At 41.7% G+C, this 12,608-nt stretch overlaps 1 long non-coding RNA gene across 4 annotated transcripts in view; it reads right to left on the bottom strand.

Moving 5' to 3' along the window:
• LOC310744249 overlaps positions 1–12,608 on the bottom strand; it is a 604,604-nt gene that overhangs the window by 138,207 nt on the left and 453,789 nt on the right. The window lies entirely within an intron of this gene.

Genomic DNA, 12,608 nt, shown 5'->3' with positions numbered 1-12,608 from the left:
AAAATCTGACTTTCGGCAATTCACTCAAAAATGTTGCCAGACGGTTGCCAATGCTCCCCTGAAAGCTCTGGCGGTCGAAACAGAAGGCTTATTATCACAAGAAAAGAAATCAGCCCTCGACAACTTAACCGGCAGAAAAATATTTTTTGAAAAAATCCCTAAGCCCCAGGGTCACAATTTCATCAAAAATCTGACTTTTGGCAATTCACTCAGAAATGTTGCCAGACGTTTGCAAATGCTCCCCTGAAAGGTTTGGCGGTCGAAACAGAAGGCTTATTATCACAAGAAAAGAAATCAGCCCTCGACAACTTAACCGGCAGAAAAAGATTTTTTTGAAAAAATCCCTAAGCCCCGGGGTCACAATTTCTTCAAAAATCTGACTTTTGGCAATTCACTCAAAAATGTTGCCAGACGTTTGCAAATGCTCCCCTGAAAAGTTTGGCAGTCGAAACAGAAGGCTTATTATCACAAGAAAAGAAATCAGCCCTCGACAACTTAACCGGCAGAAAAATATTTTTTGAAAAAATCCCTAAGCCCCTGGGTCACAATTTCATCAAAAATCTGACTTTCGGCAATTCACTCAGAAATGTTGCCAGACGGTTGCAAATGCTCCCCTGAAAGCTCTGGCGGTCGAAACAGAAGGCTTATTATCACAAGAAAAGAAATCTGCCCTCGACAACTTTACCGGCAGAAAAATATTTTGTGAAAAAATCCCTAAGCCCCGGGGTCACAATTTCATCAAAAATCTGACTTTCGGCAATTCACTCAAAAATGTTGCCAGACGTTTGCCAATGCTCCCCTGAAAGCTCTGGCGGTCGAAACAGAAGGCTTATTATCACAAGAAAAGAAATCAGCCCTCGACAACTTAACCGGCAGAAAAATATTTTTTGAAAAAATCCCTAAGCCCCGGGGTCACAATTTCATCAAAAATCTGACTTTTGGCAATTCACTCAAAAATGTTGCCAGACGGTTGCCAGTGCTCCCCTGAAAGCTCTGGCGGTCGAAACAGAAGGCTTATTATCACAAGAAAAAAAAAAAGCCCTCGACAACTTAACTGGCAGAAAAAAATTTTTTTCAAAAAAAATCCCTAAGCCCCGGGGTCACAATTTCATCAAAAATCTGACTTTCGGCAATTCACTCAAAAATGTTGCCAGACGGTTGCCAATGCTCCCCTGAAAGCTCTGGCGGTCGAAACAGAAGGCTTATTATCACAAGAAAAGAAATCAGCCCTCGACAACTTAACCGGCAGAAAAAGATTTTTTTGATAAAATCCCTAAGCCCCGGGGTCACAATTTCATCAAAAATCTGACTTTTGGCAATTCACTCAAAAATGTTGCCAGACGTTTGCAAATGCTCCCCTGAAAGGTTTGGCGGTCGAAACAGAAGGCTTATTATCACAAGAAAAGAAATCAGCCCTCGACAACTTAACCGGCAGAAAAATATTTTTTGAAAAAATCCCTAAGCCCCGGGGTCACAATTTCATCAAAAATCTGACTTTCGGCAATTCACTCAAAAATGTTGACAGACGGTTGCCAATGCTCCCCTGAAAGCTCTGGCGGTCGAAACAGAAGGCTTATTATCACAAGAAAAGAAATCAGCCCTCGACAACTTAACCGGCAGAAAAATATTTTTTGAAAAAATCCCTAAGCCCCGGGGTCACAATTTCATCAAAAATCTGACTTTCGGCAATTCACTCAAAAATGTTGCCAGACGGTTGCAAATGCTCCCCTGAAAGTTTTGGCGGTCGAAACAGAAGGCTTATTATCACAAGAAAAGAAATCAGCCCTCGACAACTTAACCGGCAGATAAAGATTTTTTTGAAAAAATCCCTAAGCCCCGGGGTCACAATTTCATCAGAAATCTGACTTTTGGCAATTCACGCAGAAATGTTGCCAGACGTTTGCAAATGCTCCCCTGAAAGGTTTGGCGGTCGAAACAGAAGGCTTATTATCACAAGAAAAGAAATCAGCCCTCGACAACTTAACCGGCAGAAAAATATTTTTTGAAAAAATCCCTAAGCCCCGGGGTCACAATTTCATCAAAAATCTGACTTTCGGCAATTCACTCAAAAATGTTGCCAGACGGTTGCAAATGCTCCCCTGAAAGTTTTGGCGGTCGAAACAGAAGGCTTATTATCACAAGAAAAGAAATCAGCCCTCGACAACTTAACCGGCAGATAAAGATTTTTTTGAAAAAATCCCTAAGCCCCGGGGTCACAATTTCATCAGAAATCTGACTTTTGGCAATTCACGCAGAAATGTTGCCAGACGTTTGCAAATGCTCCCCTGAAAGGTTTGGCGGTCGAAACAGAAGGCTTATTATCACAAGAAAAGAAATCAGCCCTCGACAACTTAACCGGCAGAAAAAGATTTTTTTGAAAAAATCCCTAAGCCCCGGGGTCACAATTTCTTCAAAAATCTGACTTTTGGCAATTCACTCAAAAATGTTGCCAGACGTTTGCAAATGCTCCCCTGAAAAGTTTGGCAGTCGAAACAGAAGGCTTATTATCACAAGAAAAGAAATCAGCCCTCGACAACTTAACCAGCAGAAAAATATTTTTTGAAAAAATCCCTAAGCCCCGGGGTCACAATTTCATCAAAAATCTGACTTTTGGCAATTCACTCAAAAATGTTGCCAGACGGTTGCCAATGCTCCCCTGAAAGCTCTGGCGGTCGAAACAGAAGGCTTATTATCACAAGAAAAGAAATCAGCCCTCGACAACTTAACCGGCAGAAAAATATTTTTTGAAAAAATCCCTAAGCCCCGGGGTCACAATTTCATCAAAAATCTGACTTTCGGCAATTCACTCAGAAATGTTGCCAGACGGTTGCAAATGCTCCCCTGAAAGGTTTGGCGGTCGAAACAGAAGGCTTATTATCACAAGAAAAGAAATCAGCCCTCGACAACTTAACCGGCAGAAAAATATTTTTTGAAAAAATCCCTAAGCCCCGGGGTCACAATTTCATCAAAAATCTGACTTTCGGCAATTCACTCAGAAATGTTGCCAGACGGTTGCAAATGCTCCCCTGAAAGCTCTGGCGGTCGAAACAGAAGGCTTATTATCACAAGAAAAGAAATCTGCCCTCGACAACTTTACCGGCAGAAAAATATTTTGTGAAAAAATCCCTAAGCCCCGGGGTCACAATTTCATCAAAAATCTGACTTTCGGCAATTCACTCAAAAATGTTGCCAGACGGTTGCCAATGCTCCCCTGAAAGCTCTGGCGGTCGAAACAGAAGGCTTATTATCACAAGAAAAGAAATCAGCCCTCGACAACTTAACCGGCAGAAAAATATTTTTTGAAAAAATCCCTAAGCCCCGGGGTCACAATTTCATCAAAAATCTGACTTTTGGCAATTCACTCAAAAATGTTGCCAGACGGTTGCCAGTGCTCCCCTGAAAGCTCTGGCGGTCGAAACAGAAGGCTTATTATCACAAGAAAAAAAAAAAGCCCTCGACAACTTAACTGGCAGAAAAATTTTTTTTTTGAAAAAATCCCTAAGCCCCGGGGTCACAATTTCATCAAAAATCTGACTTTCGGCAATTCACTCAAAAATGTTGCCAGACGGTTGCCAATGCTCCCCTGAAAGCTCTGGCGGTCGAAACAGAAGGCTTATTATCACAAGAAAAGAAATCAGCCCTCGACAACTTAACCGGCAGAAAAATATTTTTTGAAAAAATCCCTAAGCCCCAGGGTCACAATTTCATCAAAAATCTGACTTTTGGCAATTCACTCAGAAATGTTGCCAGACGTTTGCAAATGCTCCCCTGAAAGGTTTGGCGGTCGAAACAGAAGGCTTATTATCACAAGAAAAGAAATCAGCCCTCGACAACTTAACCGGCAGAAAAAGATTTTTTTGAAAAAATCCCTAAGCCCCGGGGTCACAATTTCTTCAAAAATCTGACTTTTGGCAATTCACTCAAAAATGTTGCCAGACGTTTGCAAATGCTCCCCTGAAAAGTTTGGCAGTCGAAACAGAAGGCTTATTATCACAAGAAAAGAAATCAGCCCTCGACAACTTAACCGGCAGAAAAATATTTTTTGAAAAAATCCCTAAGCCCCTGGGTCACAATTTCATCAAAAATCTGACTTTTGGCAATTCACTCAAAAATGTTGCCAGACGTTTGCAAATGCTCCCCTGAAAGGTTTGGCGGTCGAAACAGAAGGCTTATTATCACAACAAAAGAAATCAGCCCTTGACAACTTAACCGGCAGAAAAATATTTTTTGAAAAAATCCCTAAGCCCCGGGGTCACAATTTCATCAAAAATCTGACTTTCGGCAATTCACTCAAAAATGTTGACAGACGGTTGCCAATGCTCCCCTGAAAGCTCTGGCGGTCGAAACAGAAGGCTTATTATCACAAGAAAAGAAATCAGCCCTCGACAACTTAACCGGCAGAAAAAGATTTTTTTGAAAAAATCCCTAAGCCCCGGGGTCACAATTTCATCAAAAATCTGACTTTTGGCAATTCACTCAAAAATGTTGCCAGACGTTTGCAAATGCTCCCCTGAAAGCTTTGGCGGTCGAAACAGAAGGCTTATTATCACAAGAAAAGAAATCAGCCCTCGACAACTTAACCGAAAAAAAAACATTTTTTTGAAAAAATCCCTAAGCCCCGGGGTCACAATTTCATCAAAAATCTGACTTTCGGCAATTCACTCAAAAATGTTGCCAGACGGTTGCCAATGCTCCCCTGAAAGCTCTGGCGGTCGAAACAGAAGGCTTATTATCACAAGAAAAGAAATCAGCCCTCGACAACTTAACCGGCAGAAAAATATTTTTTGAAAAAATCCCTAAGCCCCGGGGTCACAATTTCATCAAAAATCTGACTTTCGGCAATTCACTCAAAAATGTTGCCAGACGGTTGCAAATGCTCCCCTGAAAGTTTTGGCGGTCGAAACAGAAGGCTTATTATCACAAGAAAAGAAATCAGCCCTCGACAACTTAACCGGCAGATAAAGATTTTTTTGAAAAAATCCCTAAGCCCCGGGGTCACAATTTCATCAGAAATCTGACTTTTGGCAATTCACGCAGAAATGTTGCCAGACGTTTGCAAATGCTCCCCTGAAAGGTTTGGCGGTCGAAACAGAAGGCTTATTATCACAAGAAAAGAAATCAGCCCTCGACAACTTAACCGGCAGAAAAATATTTTTTGAAAAAATCCCTAAGCCCCAGGGTCACAATTTCATCAAAAATCTGACTTTTGGCAATTCACTCAGAAATGTTGCCAGACGTTTGCAAATGCTCCACTGAAAGGTTTGGCGGTCGAAACAGAAGGCTTATTATCACAAGAAAAGAAATCAGCCCTCGACAACTTAACCGGCAGAAAAAGATTTTTTTGAAAAAATCCCTAAGCCCCGGGGTCACAATTTCTTCAAAAATCTGACTTTTGGCAATTCACTCAAAAATGTTGCCAGACGTTTGCAAATGCTCCCCTGAAAAGTTTGGCAGTCGAAACAGAAGGCTTATTATCACAAGAAAAGAAATCAGCCCTCGACAACTTAACCGGCAGAAAAATATTTTTTGAAAAAATCCCTAAGCCCCGGGGTCACAATTTCATCAAAAATCTGACTTTTGGCAATTCACTCAAAAATGTTGCCAGACGGTTGCCAATGCTCCCCTGAAAGCTCTGGCGGTCGAAACAGAAGGCTTATTATCACAAGAAAAGAAATCAGCCCTCGACAACTTAACCGGCAGAAAAATATTTTTTGAAAAAATCCCTAAGCCCCGGGGTCACAATTTCATCAAAAATCTGACTTTCGGCAATTCACTCAGAAATGTTGCCAGACGGTTGCAAATGCTCCCCTGAAAGGTTTGGCGGTCGAAACAGAAGGCTTATTATCACAAGAAAAGAAATCAGCCCTCGACAACTTAACCGGCAGAAAAATATTTTTTGAAAAAATCCCTAAGCCCCGGGGTCACAATTTCATCAAAAATCTGACTTTCGGCAATTCACTCAGAAATGTTGCCAGACGGTTGCAAATGCTCCCCTGAAAGCTCTGGCGGTCGAAACAGAAGGCTTATTATCACAAGAAAAGAAATCTGCCCTCGACAACTTTACCGGCAGAAAAATATTTTGTGAAAAAATCCCTAAGCCCCGGGGTCACAATTTCATCAAAAATCTGACTTTCGGCAATTCACTCAAAAATGTTGCCAGACGGTTGCCAATGCTCCCCTGAAAGCTCTGGCGGTCGAAACAGAAGGCTTATTATCACAAGAAAAGAAATCAGCCCTCGACAACTTAACCGGCAGAAAAATATTTTTTGAAAAAATCCCTAAGCCCCGGGGTCACAATTTCATCAAAAATCTGACTTTTGGCAATTCACTCAAAAATGTTGCCAGACGGTTGCCAGTGCTCCCCTGAAAGCTCTGGCGGTCGAAACAGAAGGCTTATTATCACAAGAGAAAAAAAAAGCCCTCGACAACTTAACTGGCAGAAAAAAATTTTTTTTGAAAAAATCCCTAAGCCCCGGGGTCACAATTTCATCAAAAATCTGACTTTTGGCAATTCACTCAAAAATGTTGCCAGACGGTTGCCAATGCTCCCCTGAAAGCTCTGGCGGTCGAAACAGAAGGCTTATTATCACAAGAAAAGAAATCAGCCCTCGACAACTTAACCGGCAGAAAAAGATTTTTTTGAAAAAATCCCTAAGCCCCGGGGTCACAATTTCATCAAAAATCTGACTTTTGGCAATTCACTCAAAAATGTTGCCAGACGTTTGCAAATGCTCCCCTGAAAGGTTTGGCGGTCGAAACAGAAGGCTTATTATCACAAGAAAAGAAATCAGCCCTTGACAACTTAACCGGCAGAAAAATATTTTTTGAAAAAATCCCTAAGCCCCGGGGTCACAATTTCATCAAAAATCTGACTTTCGGCAATTCACTCAAAAATGTTGCCAGACGGTTGCCAATGCTCCCCTGAAAGCTCTGGCGGTCGAAACAGAAGGCTTATTATCACAAGAAAAGAAATCAGCCCTCGACAACTTAACCGGCAGAAAAATATTTTTTGAAAAAATCCCTAAGCCCCGGGGTCACAATTTCATCAAAAATCTGACTTTCGGCAATTCACTCAGAAATGTTGCCAGACGGTTGCAAATGCTCCCCTGAAAGGTTTGGCGGTCGAAACAGAAGGCTTATTATCACAAGAAAAGAAATCAGCCCTCGACAACTTAACCGGCAGAAAAATATTTTTTGAAAAAATCCCTAAGCCCCGGGGTCACAATTTCATCAAAAATCTGACTTTCGGCAATTCACTCAAAAAGGTTGCCAGACGGTTGCCAATGCTCCCCTGAAAGCTCTGGCGGTCGAAACAGAAGGATTATTATCACAAGAAAAGAAAAAAAGCCCTCGACAACTTAACCGGCAGAAAAATATTTTTTGAAAAAATCCCTAAGCCCCGGGGTCACAATTTCATCAAAAATCTGACTTTCGGCAATTCACTCAGAAATGTTGCCAGACGGTTGCAAATGCTCCCCTGAAAGCTCTGGCGGTCGAAACAGAAGGCTTATTATCACAAGAAAAGAAATCTGCCCTCGACAACTTTACCGGCAGAAAAATATTTTTTGAAAAAATCCCTAAGCCCCGGGGTCACAATTTCATCAAAAATCTGACTTTCGGCAATTCACTCAAAAATGTTGCCAGACGGTTTCCAATGCTCCCCTGAAAGCTCTGGCGGTCGAAACAGAAGGCTTATTATCAGAAGAAAAGAAATCAGCCCTGGACAACTTAACCGGCAGAAAAATATTTTTTGAAAAAATCCCTAAGCCCCGGGGTCACAATTTCATCAAAAATCTGACTTTTGGCAATTCACTCAAAAATGTTGCCAGACGGTTGCCAATGCTCCCCTGAAAGCTCTGGCGGTCGAAACAGAAGGCTTATTATCACAAGAAAAGAAATCAGCCCTCGACAACTTAACCGGCAGAAAAATATTTTTTGAAAAAATCCCTAAGCCCCGGGGTCACAATTTCATCAAAAATCTGACTTTTGGCAATTCACTCAAAAATGTTGCCAGACGGTTGCCAGTGCTCCCCTGAAAGCTCTGGCGGTCGAAACAGAAGGCTTATTATCACAAGAGAAAAAAAAAGCCCTCGACAACTTAACTGGCAGAAAAAAATTTTTTTTGAAAAAATCCCTAAGCCCCGGGGTCACAATTTCATCAAAAATCTGACTTTTGGCAATTCACTCAAAAATGTTGCCAGACGGTTGCCAATGCTCCCCTGAAAGCTCTGGCGGTCGAAACAGAAGGCTTATTATCACAAGAAAAGAAATCAGCCCTCGACAACTTAACCGGCAGAAAAAGATTTTTTTGAAAAAATCCCTAAGCCCCGGGGTCACAATTTCATCAAAAATCTGACTTTTGGCAATTCACTCAAAAATGTTGCCAGACGTTTGCAAATGCTCCCCTGAAAGGTTTGGCGGTCGAAACAGAAGGCTTATTATCACAAGAAAAGAAATCAGCCCTCGACAACTTAACCGGCAGAAAAATATTTTTTGAAAAAATCCCTAAGCCCCGGGGTCACAATTTCATCAAAAATCTGACTTTCGGCAATTCACTCAAAAATGTTGCCAGACGGTTGCCAATGCTCCCCTGAAAGCTCTGGCGGTCGAAACAGAAGGCTTATTATCACAAGAAAAGAAATCAGCCCTCGACAACTTAACCGGCAGAAAAATATTTTTTGAAAAAATCCCTAAGCCCCGGGGTCACAATTTCATCAAAAATCTGACTTTCGGCAATTCACTCAGAAATGTTGCCAGACGGTTGCAAATGCTCCCCTGAAAGGTTTGGCGGTCGAAACAGAAGGCTTATTATCACAAGAAAAGAAATCAGCCCTCGACAACTTAACCGGCAGAAAAATATTTTTTGAAAAAATCCCTAAGCCCCGGGGTCACAATTTCATCAAAAATCTGACTTTCGGCAATTCACTCAAAAAGGTTGCCAGACGGTTGCCAATGCTCCCCTGAAAGCTCTGGCGGTCGAAACAGAAGGATTATTATCACAAGAAAAGAAAAAAAGCCCTCGACAACTTAACCGGCAGAAAAATATTTTTTGAAAAAATCCCTAAGCCCCGGGGTCACAATTTCATCAAAAATCTGACTTTCGGCAATTCACTCAGAAATGTTGCCAGACGGTTGCAAATGCTCCCCTGAAAGCTCTGGCGGTCGAAACAGAAGGCTTATTATCACAAGAAAAGAAATCTGCCCTCGACAACTTTACCGGCAGAAAAATATTTTTTGAAAAAATCCCTAAGCCCCGGGGTCACAATTTCATCAAAAATCTGACTTTCGGCAATTCACTCAAAAATGTTGCCAGACGGTTTCCAATGCTCCCCTGAAAGCTCTGGCGGTCGAAACAGAAGGCTTATTATCAGAAGAAAAGAAATCAGCCCTGGACAACTTAACCGGCAGAAAAATATTTTTTGAAAAAATCCCTAAGCCCCGGGGTCACAATTTCATCAAAAATCTGACTTTTGGCAATTCACTCAAAAATGTTGCCAGACGGTTGCCAATGCTCCCCTGAAAGCTCTGGCGGTCGAAACAGAAGGCTTATTATCACAAGAAAAGAAATCAGCCCTCGACAACTTAACCGGCAGAAAAATATTTTTTGAAAAAATCCCTAAGCCCCGGGGTCACAATTTCATCAAAAATCTGACTTTCGGCAATTCACTCAGAAATGTTGCCAGACGGTTGCCAATGCTCCCCTGAAAGCTTTGGCGGTCGAAACAGAAGGCTTATTATCACAAGAAAAGAAATCAGCCCTCGACAACTTAACCGGCAGAAAAATATTTTTTGAAAAAATCCCTAAGCCCCGGGGTCACAATTTCATCAAAAGTCTGACTTTCGGCAATTCACTCAAAAAGGTTGCCAGACGGTTGCCAATGCTCCCCTGAAAGCTCTGGCGGTCGAAACAGAAGGATTATTATCACAAGAAAAGAAAAAAAGCCCTCGACAACTTAACCGGGAGAAAAATATTTTTTGAAAAAATCCCTAAGCCCCGGGGTCACAATTTCATCAAAAATCTGACTTTCGGCAATTCACTCAAAAATGTTGCCAGACGGTTGCAAATGCTCCCCTGAAAGCTCTGGCGGTCGAAACAGAAGGCTTATTATCACAAGAAAAGAAATCAGCCCTCGACAACTTAACCGGCAGAAAAATATTTTTTGAAAAAATCCCTAAGCCCCGGGGTCACAATTTCATCAAAAATCTGACTTTTGGCAATTCACTCAGAAATGTTGCCAGACGTTTGCAAATGCTCCCCTGAAAGGTTTGGCGGTCGAAACAGAAGGCTTATTATCACAAGAAAAGAAATCAGCCCTCGACAACTTAACCGGCAGAAAAAGATTTTTTTGAAAAAATCCCTAAGCCCCGGGGTCACAATTTCATCAAAAATCTGACTTTTGGCAATTCACTCAAAAATGTTGCCAGACGGTTGCCAATGCTCCCCTGAAAGCTATGGCGGTCGAAACAGAAGGCTTATTATCACAAGAAAAGAAATCAGCCCTCGACAACTTAACCGGCAGAAAAATATTTTTTGAAAAAATCCCTAAGCCCCGGGGTCACAATTTCATCAAAAATCTGACTTTTGGCAATTCACTCAGAAATGTTGCCAGACGTTTGCAAATGCTCCCCTGAAAGGTTTGGCGGTCGAAACAGAAGGCTTATTATCACAAGAAAAGAAATCAGCCCTCGACAACTTAACCGGCAGAAAAAGATTTTTTTGAAAAAATCCCTAAGCCCCGGGGTCACAATTTCATCAAAAATCTGACTTTCGGCAATTCACTCAAAAATGTTGCCAGACGGTTGCCAATGCTCCCCTGAAAGCTCTGGCGGTCGAAACAGAAGGCTTATTATCACAAGAAAAGAAATCAGCCCTCGACAACTTAACCGGCAGAAAAATATTTTTTGAAAAAATCCCTAAGCCCCGGGGTCACAATTTCATCAAAAATCTGACTTTCGGCAATTCACTCAAAAATGTTGCCAGACGTTTGCAAATGCTCCCCTGAAAGGTTTGGCGGTCGAAACAGAAGGCTTATTATCACAAGAAAAGAAATCGGCCCTCGACAACTTAACCGGCAGAAAAAGATTTTTTTGAAAAAATCCCTAAGCCCCGGGGTCACAATTTCATCAAAAATCTGACTTTTGGCAATTCACTCAAAAATGTTGCCAGATGTTTGCAAATGCTCCCCTGAAAGGTTTGGCAGTCGAAACAGAAGGCTTATTATCACAAGAAAAGAAATCAGCCCTCGACAACTTAACCGGCAGAAAAAGATTTTTTGAAAAAATCCCTAAGCCCCGGGGTCACAATTTCATCAAAAATCTGACTTTCGTCAATTCACTCAAAAATGTTGCCAGACGGTTGCCAATGTTCCCCTGAAAGCTCTGGCGGTCGAAACAGAAGGCTTATTATCACAAGAAAAGAAATCAGCCCTCGACAACTTAACCGGCAGAAAAAGATCATCAAAAATCTGACTTTTGGCAATTCACTCAGAAATGTTGCCAGACGTTTGCAAATGCTCCCCTGAAAGGTTTGGCGGTCGAAACAGAAGGCTTTTTATCACAGGACAAGAAATCAGCCCTGGACAACTTAACCGGCAGAAAAAGATTTTTTTGAAAAAATCCCTAAGCCCCGGGGTCACAATTTCATAAAAAATCTGACTTTCGGCAATTCACTCAAAAATGGTGCCAAACGGTTGCAAATGCTCCTCTGAAAGGTTTGGCGGTCGAAACAGAAAGCATTTTATCACAGGACAAGAAATCAGCCCTCGACAACTTAACTAGCAGAAAAAGAATTTTTTGAAAAAATCCCTAATCCCCGGGGTCACAATTTCATCAAAAATCTGACTCTCGGCAATTCACTCAAAAATGGTGCCAAACGGTTGCAAATGCTCCCCTGAAAGGTTTGGCGGTCGAAACAGAAGGCTTATTATCACAAGAAAAGAAATCAGCCCTCGACAACTTAACCGGCAGAAAAAGATTTTTTTGAAAAAATCCCTAAGCCCCGGGGTCACAATTTCATCAAAAATCTGACTTTTGGCAATTCACTCAGAAATGTTGCCAGACGTTTGCAAATGCTCCCCTGAAAGCTCTGGCGGTCGAAACAGAAGGCTTATTATCACAAGAAAAGAAATCAGCCCTCGACAACTTAACCGGCAGAAAAAGATTTTTTTGAAAAAATCCCTAAGCCCCGGGGTCACAATTTCATCAAAAATCTGACTTTTGGCAATTCACTCAAAAATGTTGCCAGACGTTTGCAAATGCTCCCCTGAAAGGTTTGGCGGTCGAAACAGAAGGCTTATTATCACAAGAAAAGAAATCAGCCCTCGACAACTTAACCGGCAGAAAAATATTTTTTGAAAAAATCCCTAAGCCCCGGGGTCACAATTTCATCAAAAATCTGACTTTCGGCAATTCACTCAAAAATGTTGCCAGACGGTTGCCAATGCTCCCCTGAAAGCTCTGGTGGTCGAAACAGAAGGCTTATTATCACAAGAAAAGAAATCAGCCCTCGACAACTTAACCGGCAGAAAAAGATCATCAAAAATCTGACTTTTGGCAATTCAGTCAGAAATGTTGCCAGACGTTTGCAAATGCTCCCCTGAAAGGTTTGG

This window comes from Podarcis filfolensis, assembly GCF_964270895.1.
Source record: "Podarcis filfolensis genome assembly, chromosome: 10".
NCBI lineage: Eukaryota > Metazoa > Chordata > Lepidosauria > Squamata > Lacertidae > Podarcis > Podarcis filfolensis.
Note: the sequence above shows the minus strand (reverse complement) of the source record. Positions and strands in the feature narration are given on the sequence as shown.